Here is an 18,597-nt window from a genome sequence, read left to right on the forward strand (position 1 = left end):
CCTCTGCAAGGGTATAAAAAATGAGTCTGTGCCAGAAATGAGTATCCAGCTTACGGGCTGTCCAAGAATCTAATATTCAGATAGGGACAATCTTTTCTGTGTTCTTCTCTTTATAGATCTGTAGAAGAGTGTCATGGCAAGTTAGTTTGAATACGAGAAAAAACTTGTTTTGTAACGTGTGGCAATATTAGTGAAAGATGTGCAGACAGGATTAATTTTCGATCTCGAAAAGAGTGGAGTTGTGTGTATAGTAAGAGGCGATTATCATGTCCTAAACTTTTGTCTTGGTTTGATTAAATTAGTTTTATCAAGGATTCCCCAAGACGATGGTGTCTTCTGAACTTTTTGCCCAGTGAAAGCACAGGCAGCCACAATATGCTGCAAAAGCATTTCCATAGTTAAAACCGCGGTGCCAAACCTAAAATTGATTGTGAACATTGCTATAACCAGCTATGATAAATCGGTTGGAAAATTTACTGAAAAGTTGCCTGAAGTCCTGAGCAAACCAAGAAAACGATGGAGGATAGGTCAATGCTTAAAATAATTGCAGCAGCCTGAAATTTCGCATTTGAGGTTGCTCTGTAGGAAGAATATTAAAGATGGGACGAGAATAAAATGCCAAGCGTCGCCTCCTTGACGGTCAGACAGATGACTGTCTGTAAACAGGTAAAGCCAACTATTTTAAAATGTTAACGACCAAGCTAAAGACTCTGGGGTGTGTGCTGTGATAAATTAAAATGGTTATCTTGAAATGCATATGATCCAGATAAGCCAGTATTAGTCGTTTGCTATTTGGAACCAAGATACTGAGAGGACATGGCTGGTTCCCAAGGTACAAATTTACTTTATGTTCGCTTTTTGGTAATTTCTGTCATGTGTTTTTAGTGTATTCAGAATTTTAGCAATAAAAATACGTAACGGCGTCATCTCGGCGTTCAGGAGAGATTATATTAACTGACCGATAGTCCAAAATTGTAATGTTATAGACTTCAGGATCCATGCTGAAAGATCGATCAGTTTTTTATTGCCAAAAATGGAACGGGATATTATTGGCCCGTACAAGATTTTAAACTTTCTTGTTAGGGAGACAGCGGGAGATGTCCAAACTTTAGAGGGTCGTAAACGTAGCTTGGTTGTAGCGGCCTTTATAATATTACAAAGCAAATAGGACGCAAGGGAAAACAACATAATTTTTCTACGAAGTCTTAGATAGCTACGAGCAGATATGAATCCAGAGTGTCCATAGGCTCATTAGGAAAAGCGTCTTAAAATTCATCATCACAAAATCGCTTAAAAATCGGGCCAAACTTAGAAACACTGAAGATATATTTTTTATAGTCAGCTTCCTATTCCCCACGCTTAACATAAACCGCAACATTTTGACTAATAAAATCTGGGTTTATAGGAAGGTCAGAGAAGGGACCAAGTGTACTTGCACCACGTACCCCATTTTTAATTTATTAAATCAATAAAAGAGGAGCAACATTCTCCAATATGTCATTGATGTGCATGACAACAGTATGTACTTGATTTTGAGAAGAGCAAGAAGTTTCAGGGATGATTTGACCTCAGGATGACCTTGAAAACTCTTTGCCAGTATAAGCTGGTAAAATCTTCTTAGTTACAAAGCGCCTTGAAAAAGAATCGAAATCTTAAGACGTTGATGCACTATGATCAGCGCAAGCAAGTGGCGCTTACGACACCGAGCAGTGATTGTTACGCGCGGAGCCTAATAGGCGTAAAAACGAGATAGCGAGAAGTACAATATAGAAGCGGACAGACTATGTTAGAAATACGTACGAGACTAATACTAATATTAATTTTGTGCTAAGTAAGATCAAATTAATGCTTTTAGGCTTGGCAAAGAGTCGGTAGTAGAAATAATATGGTATAGTCTATTATAGTCGTTACAAAGTACTCTAAACGGTTTATGCAAATCGTAGTTAGATCTACAAATATTTAAAGTAAGCAGTACATAGTTTCTGGTTATTTTATTAGGCACGGAGAAGCTTATGCGACCCAGTAACTCGGGACTCTCCACATCCCCGTGAATAAGTTTATAAATAAAAGTTGTGCCAAGCATCGTTCTACGGTTTAATAAAGATGGTAGATTAATTAGGAGAAGTCTACTAGAGTAGGATGGTAAAATAAGGCTTGCATTCCAGTTAAGGACCCGTAAAGCAAATAATAAAAAGTTCTTTTGCACAGACTCCATGCGGTCTATATGTACACCTTACTGAGGACTCCAAACTGCTGAACAGTACTCCAGAATTGGACCGACTAGTAAAACGAACAATGTCTTTGTAACATAGGGATCATCGAATTCCTTTGACCACCTTTTAATAAATCCAAGTACTCCCCTGGCTTTATTCCCCATAGAAGTAATAAGGTCACAAAACTTAAGTTTTGGGTTAAGAAGGACGCCAAGGTCATCAACATGCGTAATTCTAGACAACGCACAACCACCCAGCGTATACGTTGCATATTGTGGGTTCACCCGAAAAAATGTCATTACATTGCACTTAGCGCTATTTAAATCCAAAAGATTTTCACAACACCATGTTTGAAAAGCAGTTAGTAACTCGGATCAAATCAGAGATCGAGTTTTTAAAGAGGACTCGTTGAGTCCTACCACTCAGATAGCTTGAGATCCATGTTAGAAGATCACATGGAAACCCCAATAAGTCTAGATTTAATACAAGAAGCGAGTGATTTACTGAATCAAAAGCTTTACTAAAATCAGTGTAAACTACGTCAGTCTGCATGTTCTTTCTAAAGCCATTATTACAAAAGACGTTAGCTCCAAGAGGCTTGTCGTCGTAGATCTTCGCCTTATAAATCCATGTTGACATGGAGATATAATCGATCTACAAAGATGTTGCAAATGGGGTGTAATAGTTTTTTTCGAAAAGCTTTGGGATGGCGGATAATTTTGATTTGCCTCTGTAATTACTTGTATTGCATTTATTTTCTTTCTTATGAAGGGGAATAACAAATGACTCCTTCCAAATAAGTGGGAAATGAGATGTTTTCAATGAAAAGGTAAACAATTTGTACAGAGGTCTACACAGAGTTTCAGCACAGTATTTACGCACGCAGCCTGGATCTCCGTCCGGACCCGGTGAATAGACTGGCTTAAATTTAGGGGGATCCAAAAGAAGGGAGCTTTCGCTTAACCTCGGACAAAAAATCAAGTTCGACTTGGATATAGCATTTGAATAAGACGGATTTGGACGGGATGAAACAGAATATGTTGTCTGGAAAAACTGGGCAGATAGATCGGCAATTGCCTGATCAGAATTTGCCGTAGAATTTTCAAATGATAGCGATGCTGGGTAACAGGCTGACAACTCCTGACAACTCCTTATTACACCACGGAGGTTTATTTGAAATTGACGGATAGTATAACGGAACACACAGATAAAAGAAGAAATTCAATGCTTTATAAAAGATATTAACGGCCTCAGCAATGTTAGTGCATGAATAAAATTCGGACCAGTCATGCCCGGATATAAAAGTATTTATGAAAGTTGCCTTACGAAAGCAGCGGATTCGTTTAACCGACTTTTCGGATTTTTTATTCAGCTCTGTTCTTGCATCTACAGTTAGCTCTAAAATTGGATGATAAGGATCTTCCGGTTGTGTAAGTGGTGATGTTCTTAATAGAGAAACGCCTTCTGAATTTGAAACAAAACACAAGTCCAGTAAACATCCTAAAGAGTTTATAACATGGTTTACATGGGATAGCGCAATGTCAAGCAAGCCGTCAATAAAGTCATGCTGCTTTAAAGGAAGTAAAATATTAGAGTTTTCGTCAGGGGACCATGTCGCACTAGGTATATTAAAATCACCTAATACTACTGATCTCGATCTGACAGTTTTTTGGATATAGACTGAATAACGGAAAGGTGTTTTGCGTAAATAGGGAACTAAGATGATGCTGGGATATATAAGAAAGTAATATATACAAAACTACCGGGAAACGATAATTTTATACCGAGGAATTCGATGTCATTAAATTCTTCGAAAGTTAGTAATTCAGAAGAAAAGGTGGGGTCGACAGCAATCAGGACTCCACCTCCCCGTCTGGACTGACGATTAAGCCTGTAAATTGTGTACTTACCCTGGAGAATTTCGGAGCTAAGAATATTCGGCCTTAACCAGGTCTCTGTACATACCATAATATTAAATGGGAATGAAAAACTATCCGAGTACAATTTAGTCAGCTTACTAAGTAAGCCTCTTGTATTCTGATAGCAAAGAAGAAAAGAGAAGGCTAGTTTTTTGGGATAGAAGAGGATGTGAAGGGCGCTGGGGATGGTTCCATTTCTCCTGAACTATTCTTTTTCCTCTTAGCTTCGTACTCTTTTACAAATACGCCCTCGGGCCAGAAACTGGTGGAGCACACAGATGCAAAAAGAACACAAGGAATACCAATCTTAAATGATGATACTTTCCTAGCATAAGATAATTTAAATTGTTCGACATTCAAATCATCAACTTGGATTTTGTTACGGATATAAGCCGTAATATCCAGTGATGAGAGGTCTGGGGCAAGCCGTGAAACAAATACATGTTTAAGCTGGGTCACCCGAACACAAGTAAAGCAGCACAAGTAAGATTTTTGTCACAATAATTAAGTCTTAAGCTGAAATCAATCGTGTAAAGACGTAAAACTAAAACTACGTTTATTTATTCTCCTTGGCGTTGCCCTTAGTCAATTGACGGGGCATTAGTTCGACTCAATTAATAAATCATATACATATAATTCACTGGCGCAGTCGGTAGGATACAAAAAAAAAAACCTCCTGTGGAAAATAAATCAAATTTTATAATTCAGTTCTCGATAAATAATTACCCAACACATTTCCAAAACCTTTAACTTGGATTATAATTCTAATTTCGTTATCCAACAAAAAGTGGAAGAATAAATAAAAAACAAGAGAGAACGCTATAGTCGAGTGCCTCGACTATTAGATACCCGTTACTCAGCTAAATAACTTAATATAAATATGCCTTCTTGTATGTTTTTCGCCGCTCAAATTAGCACCTTGGCCAGCTGTTTCAAATTCATCCGTTAGATGGCGCTATTGTACCACGGGCGTAAATGTAGGCGCTAGCCAGGCTTAAGCGTTTAATGGGTTTTTGGGCGTTAGAGTGGGCGTGGCTAACTTTTATTAGGCCAATCGATAGGTATTGACGAAACAAATACATATCAATTAAAATTTTTATAATAGCATCAAAACTGTGGCCACAGCTTGTGGCTTGTGGGCGTCAGAGGGGGCGTGGCACCATTTTGAAACAAACTTGCGCTGCGTAGGAACTCCTAAAATCTACATGCAAAATGCCAATCTTCTAGCTTTTATAGTTTCCGAGATCTCAGCGTTCATACGGACAGACAGACAGACGGACAGACGGACATGGCTAGATCGACTCGGTTAGTGATCCTGAACAAGAATATATATACTTTATAGGGTTGGAAACGCTTCCTTCTACCTGCTACATACTTTTGCACGAATACAATATACCCTTTTACTCTACGAGTAACGGGTATAAAAACAATAAGTCCAAAGGCAACTAACAGTTAAACAACACATAAATGTTTAAGAAAATTAAGTTAAAATCAAAATAAAAATAAAACAAAAGTTTTATTTTTACTGTAACAGCAAAATTACAACTTTACAATAATAATGGCGCAACCAATTATCGCCGCACCACAAATCGTCGGCAGCTAAAATACGAGTGCCAATCGTATGTGCCATTTAAGGGTGATCCAGAAAATTGTTACTCATTCGTCAGCACAGTGGACTATGTAATTTCACTCTACCAAACTAATAATGATGTGCGACTACTGAGGATTCTACTTGGAGCCATCGAAATAAACATTGGGCCTTCCGAACATCGAAGATTGGTCTACCCTTAGATCGAGACTAGTTGCAGAATTTAAGCCCCAAATACCGAACTACAAACTACTTCGGTGAGACACCTAACAAAGGAAATCTGAGAGCATTCTGCGAAGAAGCTGAAAGACGACGTCGACTGCTGATTTCGAAATTGCACCTGGAAGGTAACCAACCAGATTTTCTTTTTTATGTTCAGGCGATTAAAGATTGCATTAAAATACTGATCAGAATATTACCAATACAATTATTCCCTATTTTGGTTCATCATGATATTACAGACTTAAAATCTTTTATTGCTAACGCACAAAATGATGAAATATATGAAGAACATATTAATTTTGAATTGAATAAAAATACAGAAAATTCTAATGAAAACGCAAACCTTAATCAGAATTCTAAATCATACAAATTCAATAAAAATACCCAAACCCAATATCGACCACTTTACAGACAATATTCTCAACCATTCAACGATATACTCGGCAGATGCCTAACAACCAAGCTATGTGGCACGTACCAAATCATTTCAGACCCAACCGATATATGAACACACAACCAATTACTCACAAATATCCTTTTCCACAGCATTCCAATAAAATTCAATATCCTCAAACCGCATATTTACCCTCAACTACAACAACCACACAAAATACTAACTTGCCGGTTACCAAACGATTAAGACCATCAGACAGTGTGCAAACCAAAATGTCTATTGACGAATTGAGATCTCAAGAATCACACGAATACGCAGAATTACAAGCCAATTATTATGAACATAAGTATTATGACCACAATTAATACCATGGTTTGATTAATAAAGGTCAACAACAGGTACAATCCATCCAAAATAAAGATGAACGAAATCAAAATAGCTTAGAACCAAACGAAAATTTTCGGTTAGCAGCCCCGGATAACAGCAATACATAGAAATAGCATACAAAGATTGCACAGACAAATGTATTATAAACACAGGATCCACAATAATATAATCAATAAAAATATACAGGGTGTGCCATATTTTATGGCCCGTTTTAAACATTGAATAACCTAAAAGAAAAACAAAACGAATAAATTTTTGAGTTAGTATCATTGAATATCGATAGATACAATTCATTTGGACCAATTTAAAAACAATATCAATTAAATTGCCACCTTTATTAGCCACGGCAAATTCTGCTCTTTTTGCCGCATTTTTCATCACTCTCTCGAGCATATCGGTCAGTATGGCTCTCATTTTGGCACGGATGCTGTCCTTTAGCTCGTCGAGGGTTTGAGGATTACAGGCATAAACTTTGCTATTTAAATAACCCCACAGAAAGAAGTCTGGAGGAGTTTAATCGGGGGATCTCGGTGGCCACTCGATATTTTCGACGATATGCACTTTGAGTTAACACAATTGACAAATATGTCAAAAATAAACCCCGAAGAGAGCGGACGTTCTTCGCGCGAGCTCCGGGAAAAGTTGAAGAAGTGGATGTATTAAAGCCAAATAAAATTTATAAAACTAAATTGGTGTATTAAAAAATAGGCGAAAAGACGCTAAAACAAAAAAAATCAGTGATATAATTAAATCAAGTGCAAATTATTTTTTAATAGTGCCACGCTAAAAGTTTAATGACGAACCAAATAAAGAGCGCATAAGCTCGGTGAGCCGAAGAGACAGGTAGTTCTCGTATATCTCTACGCGCGATAGCGAAGTGCAAAAAACGTCTACAACGACCCACCCGGCTCTACTGTCAGTCGATACCCAAAGAGCACGATCGTTGTCAGCCTCCCTTCTCACTGTTACTCCCACTCCAACGTGGAGTTCTCATCGACCCATCAGAATCGACCCTTGGCGCCGGTAAAACTTCTGCAATCGCACTAAAAGTAACAGCAACAGCTACAGCAACGGCAGCAAAACCAACAACTCCCGCAGCAACGGTTCTTATCGCGAAATCGACTGACGAATACAACATCTACTAAAAAATATGACAGCAAAACAAAAACCCAAACAATATTCAACAAGCGGGACCGCCGGTCCCGGACCGGCCATACAGACCGGCATGGATAGCTACATCCAAATTAACACCGCGGTGGGTAATAAGCCGAAAATAAACCGTGTCCAAAGAGACAACGAATTACCCGGGAGATCCAATAACAACAGATTTGCTCTCCTAGCAGAAACTCAACCAGAACTGGTTAAAGAGACCAAACCGAAACCAAAGCCCCCACCAATTTACATTAGGGAGAAAAGCTCGATCGCCCTGGTCAACAAAATTGTTGCGCTGGTCGGGGATGGATTTTCATGTTGTTCCGATCACGATACCAAACTTCAGACCAAATCCGAAGAATATTTCCGAGCTGTGACTAAATACCTGGAAGAAGCTAAGAAAAACTACTACACGTACCAACTAAAAAGTAGCAAGGGCTTGCGAGTTGTACTAAGCCCCCTGTTGCCGCCCGAATCTTGCCTCAAACCAATAAGCCCGATTAAAGGGTATTCCATCTCCAAATCAGCTGCATAACAGAACCGTTACTTGCGGAGCTTTGGTGAACGTGAGGCCGCGACGTACAGCCATGCAAAGCGAGCGACAGTTTGCTGCTGATATTCGGAGACGACGATTTAAAGCGCACCAAATAGTGAAAATAAAGTAAATCATTGCACATTAACCTCGTGTATTCATTTGGGCGCTGTTAAAAGCGTATTCGCAGCCAGGCAATTCAACATTCTTTAAAACGTCCCAACTAGCCAAGGAACACTTATATGTAAAAAATCGTTAGTGACATAATACATACATATAAGTGAGATAACCACCACGTGAAGATGCCAGATACCGAAACGCCGAGCGGAACGTTTCACTGCAGAAAATATAAACTGGAGGATGATGACCGAATGGTACAATGCTGCCGCTGCAGCTCATGGTATCATTTTGCGTGCGTCGGCGAAAACAACGCTGGCACCGGCGTTAGCTGGAGCTGCGATTGCAGTAACAAGCTGCATGATACAACATCTGCCAGAGCTACAACAGACTTCCTCCTCGATCGAAACCCCAAGTGCCCTCGTCACCGGCGGCTCAAAACTCACTCGTTGACCTGCGTTACATAACCTTAACAGTGAGCATAGTCCAAGGAATGGTTCCCACCCTGACAACACCACTACGATGGCTGGCAAGTGGACTCCCACGACATGTAAGAAATGGCCAATTAACGACACGGCTTTAAAACCATACAGCAACCCCCCACACACAACTTGCACCACCCGGGGCTGCCACCACACATGTGTATAACCTCAACAAGTGTAGTGAGTGCGAATCGAGAACCGTCTGCAAACATAACCTCAATCGCGCGGACGCACGGGGCGACAAACACACCGACCATGTGGGACTGGCAGGGTTCAGGCAAGTGTGTTCCAAACCTCCTTGAAACTTATAAAACCCCGTCCGCGCAGAACGCACCAAGCGCCGCACAAATCGCTGCCCGCCAAGCGATCCCTAGAGAGTTGCCCACTTTCGACGGCAACCCCGAAAGCTGGACACTGTTCTTCAGTATCTACCAAACCAGTACCGAGAGCGCAGGCTACACTCAAGCGGAAAAGCCAGGAATGTAGTCCAGAGCAAGTTAATGCTACCGGCAATGGTGCCAGAAATCATAAAAACTCTGCAAATGTGCTTTGGGCGACCCGAACTTATTCTCCGCTCTGTGCTCAACAAGGCCAAACAACTCCCGCCTCCCAGGGACAAGCTAGAGCCGCTTATTGAGTACGCTGTAGGCGTAGATAACGCTTACTCGACAATGGAAGCGTGCGAACTTAAGGACCACATGACCAACCCGATGCTCGTACAAGAGCTCGTGGACAAGCTGCCCTCCCAACTCAAGCTGCAGTGGGCAATGTATGCCAGCAAGGTTACGACGCCGTTCTACAACACGAGGAACGCCACTCTGCACTACCATACGGAGGAAACGGATCACGAAGATAGCAGAGCCAAGTGCATAGCTTGCCAAAGCGCGGACCATAACTGCCCGGACTTCGAGTCTGTGGCCCTGGAGGAAAGGCTACGCGTTATACGCGTCAATAAACTATGCCATAATTGCCTAAGCCGGCTTCGTCGACAGTGCTTCCTGAGAAAAGTGTGCGGCATCAAGGCTACAACCAGACGCGTTGCGGCCAGCTATAACGTCCGACATCACCTCACCACCAAAACGGACTTCTCCACACTCATCGGCATATGGAAAACACAAATTTCCGCATTGTTCCAATTAATATTCATTACAATCAACAATTACTACATACCTTTGCATTTCTAGATGAGGGCTCCTCCGTCACCCTTATCGACAGAAAGGTCTTCGAGCAACTGAACGTGAAGGGCGTCAGGCAATCCCTTTGCCTAAGGTGGACGAACGCACACCGACCACGCATCCGAACGAGCCTATCCTACGCTCGCACCGGATCTAAGCTTAAGCTGAGGGATGTACACAGCGTAGAGCGCCTTAATCTGCCCGCGCAATCAGTCGATATGAGCGAGCTCGCCCAAAGATTCCAATATCTAAGAGGACTCCCAATCGAATCATATCAAAATGCTCGCCCCACTGTTCTCATCGGTGCCAACAACTGGCATTTGGCTGTGCCCCTCAAGATACGGGAAGGAGCATGGAGTCAGCCCATAGCGTCGAAAACAAGGCTAGGATGGACACTACAAAGCTGCAACAAAACGATCGGGCGTGGTATCTGCCCACCTTTATAACTATCAACTCTAAAAAGCCGGGAAGAGTTCGCCTAGTTTGGGATGCCGCCGCCCAATCCAACGGGAAATGCCTTAACGACTATTTGCTCCCCTGACCTGACCTGCTGCGACCACTTTTCAACCTACTAGTTTCGTTCAGGGTCGGCCAGGTCGCAATCTGCGGCGATATATCAGAGATGTTCCATCAGACCCACGGGTGCACACGCACAAAGATTCCTGTGGTGGGACCACGGCGAGAAAGCTGGACAACCTTCAATATACCAGGTCGCTATCTGCGGCGATATATCAGAGATGTTCCATCAGACCCACGGGTGCACACGCACAAAGATTCCTGTGGTGGGACCACGGCGAGAAAGCTGGACAACCTTCAATATACTCTATGAGCGCCCTTACATTCGGAATTAATTGCGGCCCATTTATCGCGCACTATATCCGTGACGCCAATGCAGAGCGCTTCCAGAGCATCTACCCAACGGCCTCGAATGCCATTGAAAATTATCACTACGTGGACGATTTCCTATACAGCGACGTCAGCGTTGAAACCGTCGCCACAATCTCCACCCAAGTTAAAGAAATCCACGCGGCGGACTCGCAACTGGTCATCAAACTCGGAAGAAGTCCTCCGCAAGCTGGACGCCACTACAAACTCTCCGCTACAAGTGAAAATTTCAGCCACGGAAAAAGTGCTCGGTCTGTACTGGATGCCCGAGACTGACAAGTTCGTTTTCAACTTGAAATTTGCTCTGCTGAAACGCAATGTACTGGGAGAAGACGTGCCCCAACAAAGCGCGAGTTACTACAGGTACTAATGTCAATCTACGACCCATTGGGATTTATTTCGTGCTACACAATCGCGCTAAAAATCTTGCTACAAGAAGTATGGCGAAGCTCGATCAACTGTGATGAACGCCTACCATTCGAGCTCGTACCCAAATGGGCACAATGGAAACGCTCGTTGCCGATTATTGCAGCGATACAAATTCCAAGATGCTACATCCATTCAGATGACCACGTAAGCGATGTGCAGCTGCACACATTTGTCAACGCCAGCGAAATGGCTTACGCAGCGGTCTGCTATCTGCGCATATGCCACGGCGAGTCAACTTACCTAAGTTTTGCGGCATCTAAGGCGAAAGTAACCCCTCTTAGTCCAGTATCGATTCCCAGGATGGAGCTTCAAGCCGCGGTTATCGGAGCAAGACTCAGCAAGCAGATCCTCAGCAGCTCAGAACTTCAAATAAAATCTTGCTGGTACTGGTCCGACTCCAAAACCGTCCTAAGCTGGCTGCGTATGGACCCACGGAAATTTTATGCATAGAGTTGGTGAAGTCCTGGAACATACCAACGTGAACCAATGGCGGTGTGTACCTACCCACGTTAACCCTGCGGATCTCGCAACGAAAACTACCAGTCTTAAGAACGCCAACACATGGCTCAACGGCCCGGAGTTTCTGCTGTTTCAGCCATCTCAGTGGCCAAACCCCTGCGAACTCGGCACAACGCAAAAGGAAATACGCCAATACGCCTTAACGAAGATTACTTCTCAGACTGGCGTAGATTGTATCGTGCTCTAGCCGTTTTCTTGCTTTACATGGAGCGACTACGAGCAAAGGTGCGCAAGGAACCACTGCCGAGAAGCGTATCCTGCCAGCTAGTGCAACAGGCACAAATCATCCTATGGCGCTACGCACAGGCTTCCGAGTTTGGGTCGGATATCCAATGCGTGGATCGAGGTAAATGTATCCACCGCAAGTCCAAACTAATAAGTTTGAACATTTTTCTAGATCACCACAAGCTACTCCGGATTTGCGGACGAGCGCACACCCTATAACACGCCTTATAGTGATATGGCATCACAATGAAATGCACCACACATCCCACGAGGCGTGCATAAACCGAATCCGAGGCACCTTCTATATTCCACGATTGCGAGTCCTCTACAAGAACGTGCGCAAGTCCTGCCAACGGTGCAGGTTAGAGAGCGCCAGACCAGATGTTCCACAAATCATTCCAACGCCCGTTCCCATACGTGGGTATTGACTATTTCGGCCCGATGTTGGTCAGTGTCGGACGCCGCAGGGAGAAACGTTGGGGAGTCATTTTCACCTGCCTTACCATTCGGGCAGTCCATTTGGAGCTGGAAGATTTCCTTGATACCGCCTCGTGTGTTATGGTTAACGGGACAACGGGACTAACTTCAAGGCCGCCGAAAAAATCATCTGCGAAGAAAGCCTAAGAATCGACTACGAAGAAGTGGGAGTAGCGTTTGATCAAATCCAATGGAAATTCAACCCACCAGCGGCCTCTCATATGGGGGGAGCTTGGGATCGGCTCGTCCGCTCATTAATAAAAGGGGCTGCACGCTATCTGCCCCACGATGAAATTCACGGATGAAGGACTTCGAAGCGCCTTATGCGAGGTGGAATTCATCGTCAATGCTCGTCCACTTACCTTCGTGTCACTCGATTCAAGAGACGACGATGCTTAAACGCCGAATCACCTCCTACTGGGATCAGCGAGTGGCCACAAGCCAGTCTTCGAATCGAAAAAACAATGTGCGGCATATGTGGCAGTCTACCCAACTATTTGCTGACCGTTTCTGGAGACGCTGGTTCCGTGAATACGTCCCAGATCTAGCTCGAAGAGGGAAATGGTTTATGAAGCGACCACCCATAACCATCGGTGACGTCGTCCTTATCGTGGACGAGAACCTGCCACGAAACAGTTGGCCCAAAGGCATCATCGAAGAAACAACTTTGGCGAAGGACGGCCAGGTTAGGCAGGTATCCGCAAGGACTACCAAGGGAACGCTTCGAAGGCCCGTAGCCAAGATCGCTGTGCTGGACGTCGGCACTGATGAGGGTAAACATGCTCACAAAGAGAGCAGTTACGGGGGGGAGAATTTTGCCGCCGAAATCTTGCCTCAAACCAATAAGCCCGATTAAAGGGTATTCCATCTCCATATCAGCTGCATAACAGAACCGTTACTTGCGGAGCTTTGGTGTATGTGAGGCCGCGACGAACAGCCATGCAAAGCGAACGTTTTAAAGCGCACCAAATAGTGAAAATAAAGTAAATCATTGAACATTAACCTCGTGTATTCATTTGGGCGCTGTTAAAAGCGTATTCGCAGCCAGGCAATTCAACATTCTTTAAAACGTCCCTACTAGCCAAGGAACACTTATATGTAAAAAATCGTTAGTGACATAATACATACATATAAGTGAGATAACCACCACGTGAAGATGCCAGATACCGAAACGCCGAGCGGAACGTTTCACTGCAGAAAATATAAACTGGAGGATGATGACCGAATGGTACAATGCTGCCAGAGCTACAACAGACTTCCTCCTCGATCGAAACGCCAAGTGCCCTCGTCACCGGCGGCTCAAAACTCACTCGTTGACCTGGGTTACATAACCTTAACAGTGAGCATAGTCCAAGGAATGGTTCCCACCCTGACAACACCACTACGATGGCTGGCAAGTGGACTCCCACGACATGTACGAAATGGCCTACAATTAACGACACGGCTTTAAAACCATACAGCAACCCCCCACACACAACTTGCACCACCCGGGGCTGCCACCACACATGTGTATAACCTCAACAAGAATCGAGAACCGTCTGCAAACATAACCTCAATCGCGCGGACGCACGGGGCGACAAACACACCGACCATGTGGGACTGGCAGGGTTCAGGCAAGTGTGTTCCAAACCTCCTTGAAACTTATAAAACCCCTTCCGCGCAGAACGCACCAAGCGCCGCACAAATCGCTGCCCGCCAAGCGATCCCTAGAGAGTTGCCCACTTTCGACGGCAACCCCGAAAGCTGGACACTGTTCTTCAGTATCTACCAAACCAGTACCGAGAGCGCAGGCTACACTCAAGCGGAAAAGCCAGGAATGTAGTCCAGAGCAAGTTAATGCTACCGGCAATGGTGCCAGAAATCATAAAAACTCTGCAAATGTGCTTTGGGCGACCCGAACTTATTCTCCGCTCTGTGCTCAACAAGGCCAAACAACTCCCGCCTCCCAGGGACAAGCTAGAGCCGCTTATTGAGTACGCTGTAGGCGTAGATAACGTTTACTCGACAATGGAAGCGTGCGAACTTAAGGACCACATGACCAACCCGATGCTCGTACAAGAGCTCGTGGACAAGCTGCCCTCCCAACTCAAGCTGCAGTGGGCAATGTATGCCAGCAAGGTTACGACGCCGTTCTACAACACGAGGAACGCCACTCTGCACTACCATACGGAGGAAACGGATCACGAAGATAGCAGAGCCAAGTGCATAGCTTGCCAAGGCGCGGACCATAACTGCCCGGAGTTCGAGTCTATGGCCCTGGCGGAAAGGCTACGCGTTATACGCGTCAATAAACTATGCCATAATTGCCTAAACCGGCATCGTCGACAGTGCTTTCTGAGAAAAGTGTGCGGCATCAAGGCAACAACCAGACGCGTTGCGGCCAGCTATAACGTCCGACATCACCTCACCACCAAAGCGGACTTCTCCACACTCATCGGCATATGGAAAACACAAATTTCCGCATTGTTCCAATTAATATTCATTACAATCAACAATTACTACATACCTTTGCATTTCTAGATGAGGGCTCCTCCGTCACCCTTATCGACAGAAAGGTTTTCGAGCAACTGAACGTGAAGGGCGTCAGGCAATCCCTTTGCCTAAGGTGGACGAACAATACTACGCACACCGACCACGCATCCGAACGAGCCTCACTCAACATATCCAACGCTCGCACCGGATCTAAGCTTAAGCTGAGGGATGTACACAGCGTAGAGCGCCTTAATCTGCCCGCGCAATCAGTCGATATGAACGAGCTCGCCCAAAGATTCCAATATCTAAGAGGACTCCCAATCGAATCATATCAAAATGCTCGCCCCACTGTTCTCATCGGTGCCAACAACTGGCATTTGGCTGTGCCCCTCAAGATACGGGAAGGAGCATGGAGTCAGCCCATAGCGTCGAAAACAAGGCTAGGATGGACACTACAAAGCTGCAACAAAACGATCGGGCGTGGTATCTGCCCACCTTTATAACTATCAACTCTAACAAGCCGGGAAGAGTTTGCCTAGTTTGGGATGCTGCCGCCCAATCCAACGGGAAATGCCTTAACGACTATTTGCTCCCCTGACCTGACCTGCTGCGACTTTTCAACCTACTAGTTTCGTTCAGGGTCGGCCAGGTCGCAATCTGCGGCGATATATCAGAGATGTTCCATCAGACCCACGGGTGCACACGCACAAAGATTCCTGTGGTGGGACCACGGCGAGAAAGCTGGACAACCTTCAATATACTCTATGAGCGCCCTTACATTCGGAATTAATTGCGGCCATTTATCGCGCACTATATCCGTGACGCCAATGCAGAGCGCTTCCAGAGCATCTACCCAACGGCCTCGAATGCCATTGAAAATTATCACGCGACGTCAGCGTTGAAGCCGTCGCCACAATCTCCACCCAAGTGAAAGAAATCCACGCGGCGGATTCGCAACTGGTCATCAAACTCGGAAGAAGTCCTCCGCAAGCTGGACGCCACTACAAACTCTCCGCTACAGGTGAAAATTTCAGCCACGGAAAAAGTGCTCGGTCTGTACTGGATGCCCGAGACTGACAAGTTCGTTTTCAAATTGAAATTCGCTCTGCTGAAACGCAATGTACTGGGAGAAGACGTGCCCCCAAAAAAGCGCGAGTTACTACAGGTACTAATGTCAATCTACGACCCATTGGGTTTTATTTCGTGCTACACAATCGCGCTAAAAATCTTGCTACAAGAAGTATGGCGAAGCTCGATCAACTGTGATGAACGCCTACCATTCGAGCTCGTACCCAAATGGGCACAATGGAAACGCTCGTTGCCGATTATTGCAGCGATACAAATTCCAAGATGCTACTTCCATTCAGATGACCACGTAAGCGATGTGCAGCTGCACACATTTGTCAACGCCAGCGAAATGGCTTACGCAGCGGTCTGCTATCTGCGCATATGCCTCGGCGAGTCAACTTACCTAAGTTTTTTTTTTTTTTTTTTTTTTTTTTTTACGGAGTCGCGGAGTCCCACGGCCCACTTACCCGCCCAACCGACCGAGGGGCGCAGCCGTGTATCGTACGGCACGATTCGCGATAGGATAGACGCGAGATAGGAAAATAAAGGTAAAGGTCCGGGGAAAAAAGTAATAGTTAGATCAATCTTGTGCCAATGAAGCAAGTATTAATCGTTTTAGGAGCGGCAGAGAGTCAAGATTTGATATTACAGGAAAAAGTCTATTATAGTCAGAACATAATGCTCTGAAAGGCTCATGCAAGGCATAGTTAGATCTACAATGATTTAAAATTAGGGGAATATAATTTCTAGTTAATCTACTTGGCACAGAAAAGTTTAGCCGACTTAACAAGTCGGGGCAGTCAATATCACCATGTATAAGGTTATAAATAAAGATAGTACCAAGCATCGTTCTACGGTTGGCTAGGGATGGTAAATTAATCAAAAGAAGTCTACTAGAATAAGAAGGTAAGATAAGATTTGCATCCCAGTTTAGGCGCCGTAAAGCAAAAAGAAGGAAGTTTTTTTGTACAGATTCAATACGACCAATATGTATTCCGTATTGTGGACTCCAGACGGGAGACCCATACTCCAGAATCGGACGGACTAGCGAAATAAATAAAGTTTTAGTCAAATAAGGATCATCGAATTCTTTTGACCACCTTTTAATAAATCCAAGCACTCCTCTGGCTTTATTAACCATGGACGAAATGTGATTAGAAAATTTTATTTTAGGGTCCAAGAGAACGCCAAGATCGTTTACAAGAGTTATTCTATCCAAAGAGCTGCCACTTAACGTGTAAGTCGCGTATATCGGATTGGCCCGATAAAAAGTCATCAGCTTGCACTTGGAGCCGTTTAAATTTAGTAAATTATCTCGGCACCAGTTTTGAAAATTATCTAGATCGGATTGCAAGTCTAAATGGCAGGAAATGTCCTTATACTGCAGGCACAACTTAACATCATCTGCGTACATAAGTACGCGAGAATGACTTATAATTGAGGGAAGATCGTTAATAAATAATGTAAAAAGTAACGGACCCAGATGGCTCCCTTGTGGGACACCGGAGGTAACACGGAGAATTTCAGAAATTGAATTTTTAAAAAGGACCCTTTGAGACCTGCCATTTAGATAACTTGAAATCCATTTAAGCAGATCAACTGGAAAACCTAAAAGGTCAAGTTTATGAATAAGAAGTAAGTGATTTACAGAGTCAAATGCTTTACTAAAGTCAGTGTAAATGACATCTGTTTGAAAACTACTATTGAAGCCTTTTATCACAAATGTAGTGAGCTCTAGAAGGTTTGTAATTGTGGATCTACGTTTAATAAATCCGTGTTGACACGGAGAAATAATTGATCTGCAAAAGTGCTGCAAATGAGGAGTAATAATTTTTTCAAAAAGCTTAGGAATAGCTGACAACTTAGAAATACCTCTGTAGTTACTGGCTTCTAACTTGTTACCTTTTTTGAAAAGAGGAATAACAAATGATTCCTTCCAAATATTTGGGAATTGGGACGTTTCTAGAGATAAGGTAAACAACTTGTGAAGAGGTTTGCACAGGGCCTTAGCGCAATACCTAAGCACGCACCCAGGAATACCATCGGGCCCTGGCGAATAAACAGGCTTAATACGAAGAAGATCCAAAAGAAGAGAGCTTTCTGTTAAAGTGGGACAGAATATGAGGTTTGACTTGGGCATGGTGTAAGAATAAGGCTGAGATGAATAATCTAAAGTAGAGTAAGTCGTTTGAAAAAATTGGGCAAATATATCGGCTATTGCCTGATCTGTGGTTCCCGTCATGTTTTCGAACGACAGCGAGGAAGGAAAAGAATTAGATTTACGCTTGGTGTTAACAAAATTATAAAACTGTTTCGGGTCCTGAGAGAACTGGACCTTACA

The sequence above is a fragment of the Drosophila rhopaloa genome, unplaced genomic scaffold (assembly GCF_018152115.1).
Source record: "Drosophila rhopaloa isolate 14029-0021.01 unplaced genomic scaffold, ASM1815211v1 contig_155, whole genome shotgun sequence".
Lineage (NCBI taxonomy): Eukaryota > Metazoa > Arthropoda > Insecta > Diptera > Drosophilidae > Drosophila > Drosophila rhopaloa.